Genomic DNA, 15,704 nt, shown 5'->3' with positions numbered 1-15,704 from the left:
TGCATAGAAAAAGGAAGCTATTTTTAAACTACAAGAATATTCTTAAGGAAAAAATATCTCATTAGTAAAATAACACAAGTATTTTTTAAAATGAACAATCAGAAAACACAAGAGAACTGGAAATAAAAAATAAAACAGTTTTTAGAAATCACTGATACTTTTTTTTTTGGTACCAGGGATCGAACTCTGATCCTTGTGCTTGTGCAGCAGGTGGTGAAACCACTGAGCTAAATCCCTGGCCCTCACTGATACAATTTAAGACAAAGTTACAGAAATCTTACAGAAAGAAAAAAAGACAAATATTCAAAATTTCTAAAAGAATTAAGAAATCCAACATACAATTAAGAGGTGTTCCCAAAACAAAGAGAAAGTATACAGATAATAGAGGAAATTATGCTGAGTAAAATATTTTAAGAAATTTACTGAATTAAGAACTATATATTTAAAGGATCTATCAAATTCCCAGTATGATGACAGAATTTGGAAACACCAAAAGATACTGTCATGAGCTTGTAGAGCAAAGGGGACAAAGAGAGGCTCTGAAATAGTACAAAATAAGTACTAAATGAAAAGAGGACATGAAAAAATAATAATTTCTCAATGGTGACTTTAGAAACTAAAAAGAAATAGAGCAATGCCTTCAAAATTCTGATTTATAAAAGTATTTCCAATTTAAAATGCAAAGCATAATCTAGCTATCATGAAGTAGAAAAATATTAAACATTTTCAAATAACTAATTTGAAAAATTTAATTCCCATGCACCCTTTCTGAGGAATCCACTCAAAAAAACTGCTACAAAAAATGAGAAGAGTAAACTAAAAACAAAACAAGATGTGATAGGTGGGAAGCAAGAGAGTCCACCCAGAGAAAAGATATGAGAATCCCCAAAAGACAGGACAGACTATCCAAGATGACATATGTTTGATAAGCCGAGATAGAAACCAGTCAAGATTGGAGCAAGAAGTAAGAGACTCTGAAGGAAGGTTTCTTAGAATAAAAGATATTCTCACCGGATATAATGGACAGTAATTGTGGGGACTCTCAGTTATAAGCTAAACTTTGGATGAACTGATGACATAGAAAACCAATGTGGAAGGGAATTACTGACTTCTGGAAAAACAAAAATATTGTATAAGATAGAAAATATAGCCCTAGTTTAATATGTCACTCTGTTGTTTTAAAAATGTTTACACTGTTCAAATAAAGTAACATCTAAATACGAATTAATAAAAATTGTGCCCTCAATAGTAGGGTGATGAGAGAGAGTGAGAGAATACAAGTTTGTGGGCAGAGGAAGGTAAGAAAGCGAAGTACTTTCTAGAGGAAGAAGTAAAAAATGAAAATATAACAAAATAAATATGCTTTTTAGTAAGTTGTAGAAATAGCAGACAAAAATAATGAAAATTGTTGTCCCTGTAACGTGATTTCAAGGTAGGAAAGGACAGGTGAGAGGACTCTTTTTTCCCCATAAGCTTTCAGATTCAGCACATATAATATAAATACAAATTTAATTTACTTTTAAATGCAAGCAAATATGTCTATTCCTTCTACAAACAATTATATAAGATTGGAAGCACATATTGAAATATAAACACTACATCATCCTAGGAATCAAATGATAATGAATCCTGCAACACCCATTTTTGTTCCTAATAGTTTGACCTTGGGCACTTAACCTAACTATGTGTGTGCCTCAGTTTCTGCATCAGGAAAAATGAAGGAGGAGCAAGCATGATAATATATGTAAATTATTTCAAGCTGTAAAAATAACAGAGACATAGAATCATAATCATAATCATTTCAATACAATTTGATATTTGTTCCTCTGAAATCATGCTCCCAGTGAAGCAGGGGTAAGGGGAAAGATCTGCTTAAACCCACATGGAGTCAATTGGTGAAAACAGAGCTCTCGGTGAACCTGAGGTCCCAGGAGTGACCAATGGGGACCGCACCAACTTCAAGCTCCCTTCCACCTCTATAGGGCTTTGCAAGTACTGCAGGAATGGACCAGATTAGTTGTGAAAGCAACCAGTTGCTTTAGAGAACTTGCTGATTTACAACACTCCCAATTCTGCTTTAGAATACATTTTTACACCTCTGTTTCTTTTAAAAAGTTATTTATTTCAAACTTCTGCATAAAAGATAACAATCTACAGTGGACCCTCAACTGAGTTTTAAAAAGACAAGACATGAAAACTACCCTTGAGAATTTTGCTAAGAAGTAGAGTGTTTTTATTTGCTAAGAAGTAAAGTGTTTTTAAGCTATTTACAGAAAAGATTAGTAAGTGTGAGAGTGACTTTAGAAGCATTTAGAAAATAACCTGGGTTCTTAAGTACTGAAAACCAAGAGTTGAGAAGAAAGGTTGAAAGAATTACTGATGTCTTGACTAAAAAAAATAAGTCTAAGTGCAATTGATTTCAAGTCTCTGAAATAGCTACACATGGGAGATAAACATTGCATCTTTAGGACAGCACCAAATTGGGGGCAAGCTGGTGGGAGCAGGGAGGAAGAAGAAACAGAGGGACTTTGGCTCCTAACAAGAAAGCCAGACGTGGTGACTCATACCTGTGACCACACTGTTCTTGGAGACTAGGACAGGGTATCAAAAGTTCAAGCCCAGCATGGGCAATTTAGCAACTTCGCGAGACTCTGCCTCAAAATTTTAAAAAAATTTAAAAACTGGAGATGTATGTAGGTCAGTGTGAAGACCCTGGGTCCTGTCCCCAGTACCACATACAAAACTGTCAACCATAGGAAGAAATGCAAACATGACACTGAAGGTGTTCAGTAGAATGCAAAACACATTTTCAAAGCATCACAGAGGGCAATTTCTGCTGATAGAGTGAAGTTTCAGACTATGCAGACTCCAGATTTCCATCCTTTTCTAGGATCCCATGAATGTTACCGATCACAAGGACAGCTGAAGTTCAACAGAGAAAGCGACTTTCATCAAATGGTCAGCTCAACAAAGAGAAAACAATTGTACCAGTTAGATTAACACTTTGAGAGAATTAAGACAAGAAAGAAATCAAACAAGCGTTCCAGAACACACTCAAAGAAATGCATAGGATATTTCTTTTCATATGTAATTGTTTCAGGAGTGCACCGAGGCAGCTTTATTAAAGTGTAATGTGGACACATTGTCTTCGTACCCCAAGAAAATAGGCAAGAAAAGATGTGTTATTTAAAAATATTGGACTGGAATACTAGTTAGAGATATTGAACTGCGGAAAGATGAGCCACCTAGGGAATCGATGACAGCATTTTAATTAGGGCCTTGAGGGTGTTTGCTGCTCTTATTGACTGTGGCCAGTTCTATTCTGTTAAACCTGCGACAGCTGATGAGACTTTCCCTGGGGTAGAATTACTAGTCAATTCATCAGCTGATTGAGCAGTTACACTGACGGAGACCCTGGGAGAGTCTTCTCAATGCTAAGCTATTCAGATGAAGGAATCTAGTGAATATTATTCCTTTTACATGTTCTGAACCTTTTCTGAGCAACTTTTTGTAACACTTGGCTCTCAAAGGAACACACAGAAATCAGAACACAGGTGTAAAATTACTTACAGCCCTAAAAATGGTCATATTTAGTCGGTAAATTTGGAAGCAAGTAAGTGGAGGGAGCATCATAACACAGATCCTATTCAGTTATTATGTATGGTATAGATCTATGGATAATGTAGTCTTAATTTGTGAAATAACTAACTAAAAGGTACTTAAGATAGCAAAGTTGACTGATGCATCATACTATTAGAAGAAATATTGAAATGAGAATAATTTCTCCTCAAAAATTAGAGTAAACAATGATAACATTAAAATCAAATGGTTCAGGACTGGGGATGTAGCTCAGTGATGCTGCCACCTGCCTAGCAAGCACAAGGTTCCAAGTTCGAGTCCCCGTACAAAAAAGAAGAAGAAGAAGAAGGAGGAGGAGGAGGAGAAGAAGAAGAATCAAATACCTCATAGTTAACAGTATTATATGTGGTGATATGACGCCATAGCTGTTAATGAGATTCCAGATGGGGCTGAATCCATGTTTGGCTACAATGTAGCACCCTTGAATGCTGTTACCCCAGCCAAAGGCTTCTGTTTGTCTCACTTTCATAGTATTTTGTCATCATGATCAGCTTCTGGCCCAAGGACACTGTGGATAATTTATTTACAACCTGACCTATGTGCTCATTCTTACAGGAGAAACTAAGCAGTACCGATATTTAATGGAATGAAGGCTAAGATGATTCACAACATTCCATTTTTCAACTCCTTTGCTTTCAAATTTACCTTCTACTCCACAGATCCTCTTTTAGAAACTGTTTTATTTTGTGTTTCAGAGAGGAGTTTATATGCACATATGTACAAACCAACTCATATGAAAGAAGAAGGCTGTTGTAGAAGATCAAATAGTTCAACAGGACTTACAATAAAAAGTAATTCTCCTCCCCTCTCCCAGGAATAGTGAGGGAAAGAACAGTAGCAAAAAGTAGCGCTCATGCCAACACCTCTTCCTCCCTGCTCAGAGAAGAGGTATCAAAGAGGAGCCCCAAGTGTGGTCTCCAAGCTGAGGTTTGGCATCACCACTCTGTGCACAGGTCCTGCAGGCATCGAAGCAAGCACGAGAAGATGGCTCTGTTCACTCAGGACATGACCAGGCCTAAATCCACTCTTTGGGTTTTACATCCAGTTAGATGTGGACATTAATGGGCCATGGATGCTAATTAATCATGACTGGATGTGCCAGTCCCGAGAGACTTCGGGACAGAAAGAAAATGAGCACATCTCCATGAACTCAGCCAGCCCAGGGATGCTACATCCCTGTGTCTTCCATCACAGTGAATGCTGAGTGAGCTGTCCTTCTGCTCTGCCTCCTCCCTCTGCCCACCCCAGTGCTTCCCACTGGAGGAGAAAGTGCCGTGAAGGCAGAGAAGCCACACAGACGGTCAGTCCTCGGCCTTCACATCTCTATGGCCTTTCAGCCTGGAGACAGAGGCTAGGAAGCGTACAGCTGGAGCTTTGCCTTGGGACTAGGTCAAGTAGAACTTGTATTTTGCCTCATAAATCCACAAATTGGGCCAATATACCCCAAAAGCAATAGGACAACCTTTCAAATGTAAATGAGAATGCAGACTTAGAATCAAAATAAATGTTTCTTTTTGTTAAAATCACTTTTACTCTCCCAAGTGTTGAGGATTACATTTACCATTCAATTTTACTCTCTATATTGGTGTGGACTTCTCTTCTCAACCAAGGTAATTGTCTGTCGCACTCATCCTCTGTGCTTTTAGATAAGATCTCAGACATGCCTTGCCTTTAATCCTATGCATGTCAAGAAAGTCACTTCAGTCATCTACGAATCAATGGTCACAATTCCTTAACAGATCTTTATTTAAGAAACAATGGGCTCAGTTCTGTAAAAGGGCTACCCAAGAATGGTGGACAAGGACCCTAAATTCTGGAATTACCAGTTAAGTAGTGAAAATAACTCCTAGAAAGACAACTAAGTCGATGCTACCAGTTGATTAGCAACTAGTCACAATTTTCCCTTTCTTCTGGGTACTAATAAGCTTTATGTTAAATTATTTGTTTGAAAAAGTATTTAAAAATCACTTATTGAAAGAGTTAAATTATCATGTAGCTAATGAATTACTCCTGTCCATTTATGCAAAGAGGATATAGCAAGAATATTATTGGACTGGAAGAAATTTATATTCCACTCTCCTTGCCTGCTTTTGATATCCAGGAATATGTAGTTATGGAAGGCTTCAACGTTTTACCAGTTAAATCTACTTTTTATGTTGTTCTTTTGTAATAGGTTCAGTCTTCATGCTGTACAAAACCATATCATCTTGTTGAAAAATCCCAGGAATCAGGTTCTTAATAATTATAGTGTAAATATGAACATTACCCTCTCAAAGATGACAGGCAATGTTTGTGTTCACTGCTTGGGGATACTAAACAAGAAGGTGCATTTGACAATGTTATGTTTTGAGGAGGTTTACATCACAAGTAGAAAACACACATCAGTAGGAGAAAACTAATTCAAAAGCTCTGAAAAAGAAAGAAAAAAGTTCTTATATTACAAGAGGAATCTTTTTTCTATAACTAGTGCTACAGTTTTTCCCACATATTTTCTTCCTTTGTAGTTTCTTCTTGATCAAAAGTAAAACCCAAAGAAGAAAAGGTAAGCAGTTTGTGCTAAGAGATGACATTTACCTTTTATTAAAATGTTCTTTTCACCAAGATCATAGACAGCATCCACAGCATTCAAATCAATATGAAAAGTGATTCAAGCATTACTGAGGTTGAAGTAAAAAGGTCTAGTTTAGTAACACAAATGAAATAATGAACTCAAGTTCTGTCAAAGAGGAGGTATGCACTAATAGGAATATGTCCCATTACTTGATATGCTTTACGTATAATTCACACACTGAGTCCACAACCAAACCACTTTCATTTGTTCATCTATGCATTTATACTACTTATGGTTCTAAGTAATCCACATGTCATTTAAAATGAAAATGAGATAAGAGAGTCACCATGGTGACTCTTGTGCAAAAGTAAGGAAGTTTACAATCGTAAACCATGGAGAGCAACTCTGCAAGAGAAGAGAATGTCAGCACCCAGGGAATGTGTCTTCAGAAACAGTGAAAAAAGCCTTTGTTGTTTTTGTTTTTGTCCATGGCTCCAAAGGGCATATGAAACAAAGAACTGAGAAGATGTTTTTAATACTCAATGAAGAAAGCCTGAGTCACTGCAGAAAGCCAGATACTTATAGAACTCAACAATGTGTCTTTGCAGTAAATGAGGTCAAGAGCCTTGAATGTTACAAATAAACAGAAAATATTATCACTCTGTATATAAAGCTATGGATTAATAATTTTATTAGCTTTCATTACCACCCTCAAAAACATCATGGTGAAATGAGAAACTGTCTACCAGAGAGAAGAGAAGTAAGGTGGAACATGGAAAAGAGAAACTGGGACTGAATCCTGGGGTTAATGAAAAGGTGGGAATTTTACTGATCCTCACAGCAGCAGAACTCTAAGCAAGAAATCTTACTCCTAGTTCTGCTTAGAGAGTCATGTATACTTTTCATCCCCTCCAGAAAAGAAATAAATCTAAGTGATCTAAGAGTCTCATATGTCTCTGGCTGGAGGTGAGCAAACAGCAGTATCTCCCCACCTTACTTCAACCCTGTATCAGTCTTTCCTCCTTCGATTTAATGGTTGACTTACAAATCTTGCTCTTCATTCTTTTCTCTTCTACTTTAATTCTCCCTGTAGACAATCTCACTAATGTCTATGGCTTCTAGAGGCACTGGGATCAAAATACTGACCACTCCCAGGTCTGTATCTGCTTCTCAACACTACTGCATTCCCTACCTCTAGGTGCCAGTGTCTACAGACATCTTTACCTGAGAATGCATCTCAAACATATCAACCTCAATAAGTACCAAACTAAAATCATAAATGTTCCACCCAAACTAGCTCCTCCTTTTGTATTTTCTACGTCATATGGTTGTACTGCCATCCACTAAGCCACCAATGACTGGTTCTTTATCACTCACATCTATTTAGAAGTAATTAACGTGATTGATATAATTTCTACACATTGACATTGAATCCTCACAGCAACCTAATAAGGTAGGTCTGCTGTTACCCCCAGTAGCAGATGGGGAAACAGAAACTATACAGTTTGCCCCAATCATGTAACTAATACAGAAGCAGAATCAGTTTTTACACAAGCCTATCTGACTCTACTTTATAAAGTTTATCAGTCCTACCTCTTAAATATCTCATGATTACCTCCTCCATCTGCTCATCACTATTGTTAGGTCTTAGCCAACTAGGTATTATTTCCCATATAAACTATTGAAGGAATTTTTGAAACGGTTTCTCTGTTTAAAATTTTACCCCGTCCTTCTCACTAAACTTTTTAAAACAGATATCTAAAATCATTACCACCTGGTTTAAAACAATCAGTACTTCAGTACTCCCTGTAACCAATGACAGTGTTCCTAACATGCTTTTGTTTGAGTTTCAGCTTTGTTTTGTTTTGAGAGAGTAATATATTTTGCAGAAATTGGGGCTATTATAAATAAGTTTCAATTTTACTACATTATCCTTGGTGCTCTACACCAGACTGATTGTATGTCTTTACTTCTTCAAGAGCTCTTCCACCTGTCATAGAAAGACCTCCCACTCTGGCTTGGCTAATTCTTAATTATCATAAGTATCAAGGTTAAAAGGACCATATAGGAAAGTCTTCCTGACCCATAGGCTGACTAGCTGTCACTGCTCTGTGCTTTCCTACAAACCCATACCGTCTCATAGTATCTCAGTCGCTGAGGGAATGGACATCCACATTTGGCACACCAGGTTTGACCCCCTCCCCCCAAACCCCTCACCCACACACGGTTCTGTTGCTTGCTAGCTTTGCAACTTAACTTAGTGACTATTTTTCAAAACTTCATCCAAATACACTGCCTTTGTCTCTCAATTTGTCTGCCTTTGTTGCCCGACAATGATCTAAAATGAAAGAATATCTTCTACACCTTGCCATCGCCAGCTTCTTGCACAATGCCTAATCCATGGTAGATGCTCAAATAATGTTGAGCTAAACTAAAATGAGACACAGAAACCTACTTTATATTCAGAATATGTAATAAATAACATGATTTTTTATTTGAAGTGACTGAAGTAATTTATAGAAGAGGTTAAAGGATCTGTGCTTGTAAGACACAACAGATGATAGAAAGATAAGGTTGGCTTCAGCTTAATCAGTGCCATTGAGGAAAACTCAGCAAACCCTGGGGCTCAGCTGACAGCAGAATCTGTGACTTAGGTTACATAGCTGGGAAATCACCTGGGAAGAAGCCATCAGACCAAAGAATAGATTTGGAAATGGCACAGGAAATTTTTGGTATTTCCTTTGTGAGAGAAATGGTTATTTTGACTTCTGCCTTGTATTTCTGTCATATTATTGTTCTTAAATGACGAATAAAATAATCTCCCATTCAGGTCTATTTTTCTCCTATTTTTTTAAATGATGCACCTCTTGGATAAATTTGATTGTGTGGTACCATAAGATCACCAAACTTAGTAGACATTTAGCTTTCCTCCTGGAAACCAGAGATCCTGAACTACTGCTATATTTCAATGAATTATAGTTCACCCCCTTGTCATATTATTTAACATAATTCTTTTCATTATACTTCAGAGAAAATATTTTCAATGTATAAATCTGAAGAATATTTTCTCACAAACTATCATAGAATTTTAATCAAATAAATAGTGGTTTGCATTTGATACAAATATTCTAAATCTAGCCCTGAAAAATAACACTAGAGTTCCTGTGAGAACCCCAAATCCTAAACGCAATCAGAATTGAATGATTTTGTCAGCCTAATGAAATTTAGTAGGATCTTTTCCTCTCTTACTTTAAACACTATATTTTCATATTTCCAAATTATTTTGTTGTATAGCAAGGCCACTGGCTGTGTGAGTCTGAGAATTCTGTTTTCCCTCATAATTGTACAGGAGACCTCAGAAGGCTGTAACCAAGCAGCCCTTGGCTGTTAGAAGCAGCAAGAACAAAAGGGCTGTTTTTGAGATGGCATTATCAATGATGAATACCCCTTTTATTCCCAAGAAAAGAGGTCTGGTCATAAGACCTTTGTCTGACCAGGAAACAATTCTGTGTGTGCGTGAGCATGTCTATATGCATGCTTATCGAATCACTCATGACACAGACATGTGAGACTCAGGCTAAACCACTGAGATTCAACTCGAGCTATAGATGCTTACAGCAGCAACATCTCCTCCTTCCACTGGGACCACCAATCTGGCAGGATATAAACTTGGAGCTAATGGTAGACATTTTACCACTTGGCCATCTTGGGAAAAAGCTTTCCTTTCTGAGAATAAAGCCAACAAAGGAACAAAACAAGCTAAGAGAGAAAATTACTGTTGTAAAAGTCTGAGAGTTGGATCTTTGTTTTCTCTCAAATACAACAGCAACATATTAGGGTACAGGCACTTGGCCTTTACTGTAAGATCAGGGCTTTTTCAGAGAAAAGAAAACCTCTTTCAATCTTGCGGAGACATTTGCACAAGTAGGATGTCACTCTAAAGTTCTCATCTACCCAAACTATTTTGAGAAGTTGTCATCAGCCAGCACCTCATTCACAAAGAAATACAGTTGGCCCCTCCAGTGAGTCCACTTTCATAACCTTGTTTCATGATGAATAGTCCACATCCTACAGGCTCTCAGATATGTACTAACACCTAGTAAATAATAGCAGATGTTTACATCATTAAGATAATGTTTATCCCAATGAGTGAAGATTCAAAGAGGGACATAAATAACAATGACCAAAGTGAGAGCAGAGGAATATTAGGGAATTTAACCATGGTGAAGTGTTTGGCCATGAGGGTCACCATTATCAACTACGACTATTAGGAACCTTGCTGTTTCTTAAGAAATGCCCTAGTGTTCTTGCTTCGGCAGCACATATACTAAAATTGGAATGATACAGAGAAGATTAGCATGGCCCCTGAGCAAGGATGGCATGCAAATTTGTGAAGCGTTCCATATTTTTAAATATTGGATCATCAGATCATCACAGTACTAATAATTATTGCTATTATCATGCAATATTGCAAGCTGCATTTCAGTTTCTATCACCTCTACAGCAGAATTTGTTGAAATTTTGTCTGTCTCTTCGTTCCTACTTGGCTACAATTCAAGCCTTCCAGAAAATAGCAGCTGATGAGCCTCCACCAGAAGGATGTAATTCATTTTTATCAGTGCATGGAAAGAAGACTTGTGATTTTGATGACCTGGAGACTCTTATATTAACAGCGTCTGGAAGATCCAAACCTTTATTGTTCAAAGGAGATCACAGGTATCCATCATCTAATCCTGAAAGTGCAGTGGTGATTTTCTACTCTGAGATAGGCCTTCAAGAATTTTCCAGTTTCCATCAACAACTTGTATCAAAAAGTAATCCAGGCAAAATCAACTATGTATTCAGACATTATATTTCTAATCCCAGGAAGGAGCCACTTCACCTCTCTGGCTGTGGTGTGGAATTGGCCATAAAGAGCACTGAGTACAAGGCCAAGGATGATACTCAGGTGAAAGGAATTGAGGTAAATACTACAGTCATTGGTGAAAATGATCCTATTGATGAAGTTCAGGGGTTTCTCTTTGGAAGGCTAAGAGACCTGCACCCTGAGCTGACTGGACAGTTGAAAGAACTCAGAAAGCATCTTGTGGAGAGCACCAATGAAATGGCACCTTTGAAAGTTTGGCAATTACAAGACCTCAGTTTCCAGACTGCTGCCCAAATCTTGGCTGCTCTTGCAGAGCTAGCTTTGGTTGTTATGAAGGATCTTAGTCAGAATTTTTCCACCAAACCCAGAGCGATAACAAAAACAGCTGTGAGTTCAGGACTTAGAACTGAAGTGGAAGAAAATCAGAAGTATTTCAAGGGAACTTTAGGATTACAGCCTGGAGATTCAGCTCTCTTCATCAATGGACTTCATACTGATTTAGATACACAGGATATATTCAGTCTGTTTGATGTGTTGAGGAATGAAGCCTGGGTCATGGAGGGTCTTCATAGACTAAGAATAGAAGGCCTTTCTCTGCATAATATTTTGAAACTGAACATTCAGCCCTCTGAGGCTGAATATGCCATTGACATCAGGAGTCCAAATTTCATGGGTCAACAACCCGGAACTTGATAGCAGATACAACTCCTGCCCTTCCAGTCTACAAAAGTTGCTACGTCCCACCTTTCCTGGTGTCATCAGGCAGATCAGGAAGAACTTGCACAACATGGTGTTCATAGTTGATCCTGCACATGAGAACACAGCAGAGTTGATTAACACAACTGAGATGTTCCTCAGTAATCATATACCTCTAAGAATTGGTTTTATCTTTGTGGTTAATGACTCTGAAGATGTTGATGGCATGCAGGACGCTGGAGTGGCTGTTCTCAGAGTGTATAATTACGTGGTCCAGGATATGGATGAGTATCATGCCTTCCAAACTCTGACACGTGTCTATAACAAGGTGAAAACTGGAGACAAAGTGAAAGTTGAACATGTGATCAGTGTCCTGGAGAAGAAATATCCATATTTAGAAGTGAGTAGCATTTTGGGGATTGATTCTGCTTATGATCAGAATCGGAAGGAAGCAAGAGGCTACTATGAGCAGACTGGCATTGGTCCACTGCCTGTCATTCTGTTCAACAGAATGCCCTTTGAAAAGGAACAACTAGATCCCAATGAGTTGGAAACCATCACAATGCACAAAATCCTGGAGACCACTACCTTCTTCCAAAGAGCAGTGTACCTGTTGAGCAACACTTCAAGGCTGACTTTAAGAGAACAGTTTGCTTATATTTTTGTAGCTTCTGTAATAGGTAATAAAATTTCTTAACCATCAAAAAAAAAGAGAAAAGAAATTCCCTAGTTACAGAAACCCCAGGAAAACAGATTCCAAAACCCCACATGGCCCTGAGTGGTAAAAGTTACAAAAGAAAGGGGAGAAAAAAGAGAAGACAAGTGAGAAGTGATTAAGCCCATGATGAATGGAATCACTTATGATGAGTTTATGAGATTCCTTAAAAACTGTAACTAATGAAGGCAGGAAATCAACCAGGGCAGTGATGGGAGGGCAAGCAGGGAAGGAGAAAGTAAATATAATTCAGGTGTGAAATGTACATGCAGCAACTCTCCAAGGTGGATGGAATCATTATGTATCAAAGACATGCACTAATAAAAAAGGAAACAATAAGATAGAGGAAATCAAAACAAAAAACTCCATGGCATTCCTTTGGAGGAGGGGGCATAAATCACCTTTGCTGATACATAGCACAAGGCTAGGGCACTGAGGGGCAATGAATGATAGAAGCCTCTGAACACACAGCTCCATCAGGAGAAATAAGCATTTTTAATTTTTAATATTTCATCTGTGATATGTTTATCACTGGCCAAGAAAGCAGAGGTCAGAAAATATTTTAGGATGAAAGATGCTGTGTTCATCTCCCTCGAGAGGATGTGGTGCCTCTGGCAGCTGAGTACAGAGGGAGACATTCTGCATGGAGTGCACTGGGCATGGTACTGGCTCCAACAGGGCTCTGCCCACATGCTACCTTCTCTCCAGAACTCAGTTTTCACTCCCTTCTTTGCTTCTCTATTGCTCTCTATTGCTCTGCTTAAAGAGAACAAAAGTGTTGCTAAACATGCAAGATTATACTTGTGAGAAATAGAAGAGATAGAATTTAAATGTAGGCTGTTTCTGAATCCTCTGCTAGTTCCACACAGTACAAACCAATGTTACAAACTTTAAGAAATTACAGTGAAACTTTATGCAGCCATGACATGCAGTAATGTCTTTCTCATATCAAATAATGCAAAAAAAATCAGCAATATATATGTTATCATTGCATTTTTGTTGACATGCATAGAAAAAGCTTGGAAGGAATCATATTAAAACATATCAAATGTTCAATGGTGATTATCTCTGAGTAATTGAAATTTAGGTAATTTTTACTGTCATGTCTCTTATAGGCTGAGATACTGCATTCATTGCAACAAATATTTGCTGAGTAACTGCTCTGTATTAGATGTCATTTGAGACCTAGGAACTATAGAATTGGCCCCAAAATAGGCACCATTCCTGTCTTTTGGGGAAATTGACTTGTCATGAGGATGGGAAAGAAAGAGGCAAAAACAAATATATAAGATAAATGTATAAAATCCATAGAGTGATAAATTCTAAGGAGATACTATAGAAGTTGCAAATCCTCTTAGGTTAGATATGGAGTCTTTCTTTGAAAGTATACCAGACTGTCAATATTTTATAGTGCATCATAATTAAAAAGTAATGCAAGCACTTTAAATTCATTTATTCAATGATGTGGGAAGTATTTTCTATATATTTCAGACACGGAATATTTTGAAAGGAAAGATAAATAATTATTGCTCTGCAGATCACAATCCAGTGAATAGCAATATTCAAGTACCAAAATTGAGAGTCTTCTACAAATATTATGGAAATGGATGATTGTGCCATCTTTGGGAAAAGGACAGATTGGACCCATTCACAAAACAATCTGCCATTAACCTATTGGCACTCCCCACCATAGACAAAAGCTTCAGAGTGGTGAGGTAACGTATCTGATAAGACACTGTCCACAGCACTGTAGGAAACACATTAGTAGTAGAATTCATATATATATATGCTATAAACAGACACCACCTTTAACAAACTTTTAGTAGGAAAGGTACTGAAAGGAGTAACATCAAAAATTCAGAAATTAGATGGAGATAAGCACTATTCAACATTTTTCTGGAAGTTCTGGTCAACAAAATAAAATAAGAAAAAAATGTTAAAATACTGAAAAGAAAGGAAAAATGCTATTAGATTATATGAATGTTGACATAACAAAACCAAGTGAATTAATAAATGTTAAGTAATAACATTCACCAAGATGTATGGACATAAAGGCAATATATAAAAAAGTTTCCTTTAACATCAGGATTTTTTTGGAAGTTTTTTTTATCAAAATAGACCTAGACCATGCACATAGCAACAGGGAAGACCTTAACATATCCAAAGAAATGGAAATCCTACGAAGTGAGCTCTCACACTGTATTGGAGTGAAACCAGAAACTGACAACAGAAGCATACTTAGAATATAATAACTAACTTTCTCTCTCTCTCCCTCTCTGCTCTCTCTCTCCCCCCTCCCCCCCGTCTCTTTCTCCTATTAATTTGTTTTTATAAGGGAAACCATGCAATGCTCAAACTTGTGTGTCTGATTTACTCCACTTAACATTATAGTCTCAAAGTGCATCCATTTTTCTACAAATGCCCCAAGTTTTTATCTTTCTTATTGGCAGAGTAGTACTCCATTGTGCATAAATAACACATATGCTTTATCCATTCTTCTATTGATGGACATGTAAAAGCTACTTCCAAGATTTAACAATTATGAATTGTGCTGCTATAAACATGGGTACACATACCTTACTGTGGTATGATATTTTTATCTTTTTCAGGAAGATACTAAAAAGTGGAACAGCTAGGTCAAATAGAATTTTTAGTTTTAGTTTTTTGAGAAATCTCCATACTGATTTCCACAGTGGTTGTATCAGTTTACATTTCCACCAACAACGAAGACGTGTTCCTTTTTCCCCATAGCCTCACCAGGATTGATTTCTTGATGGTCGCCATTCTTTCTGGAATGAGATGGAATCTTAAAGTTGTTTTAATTTGCATTTCTTGAATGGCCAGAGACGTTGAGTATTTTTTCATGCATTTATTGGCCAGTTGTATTTCTTCTGAGGAGGAGGGTATGTTCATTTCAGATGCCCGTATTTTCACTGGGATTTTAAATTTGGGGGGTCTAATTTTTTTGAGCTCAAATAACATTCTAGATGTTAGTCTTTTCTCTGAGGAACAGCTGGCAATATTTTTTTCTCATTCTGTAGGTTATCTCTTCACTTTGTGATTGCCTTTGCTGTGCAAAAGCTTTTAAATTTAATAAGATCCCATTTGTTGATACCTTTTTTATTTCTTATTTAAATTTCTTATGATATTTTCAAAATCAGAGAGTAGTACTCTTTAATGCTCTTATAGTAGAAAATCAGGAACTTAAGGAAAAAATTTTAAGTAACGACAAATTT

General features: G+C 37.2%; 1 non-coding gene and 1 pseudogene across 1 annotated transcript; both read left to right on the top strand.

Annotated features, from left to right (window-relative positions):
* The first annotated feature begins 10,491 nt into the window (after positions 1-10,491).
* On the top strand, positions 10,492-10,600 carry LOC147828901 (U6 spliceosomal RNA). The gene has a single exon (XR_015450029.1). It is a non-coding gene; the product is annotated as a U6 spliceosomal RNA (small nuclear RNA).
* LOC101711166 (UDP-glucose:glycoprotein glucosyltransferase 1 pseudogene) lies at positions 10,566-12,450 on the top strand (annotated as a pseudogene).
* Positions 12,451-15,704: the final 3,254 nt, after the last annotated feature.

The sequence above is a fragment of the Heterocephalus glaber genome, unplaced genomic scaffold (assembly GCF_053883595.1).
Source record: "Heterocephalus glaber isolate CG9 unplaced genomic scaffold, H.glaber_assembly_v1.0 deba00000896, whole genome shotgun sequence".
NCBI lineage: Eukaryota > Metazoa > Chordata > Mammalia > Rodentia > Bathyergidae > Heterocephalus > Heterocephalus glaber.
Note: the sequence above shows the minus strand (reverse complement) of the source record. Positions and strands in the feature narration are given on the sequence as shown.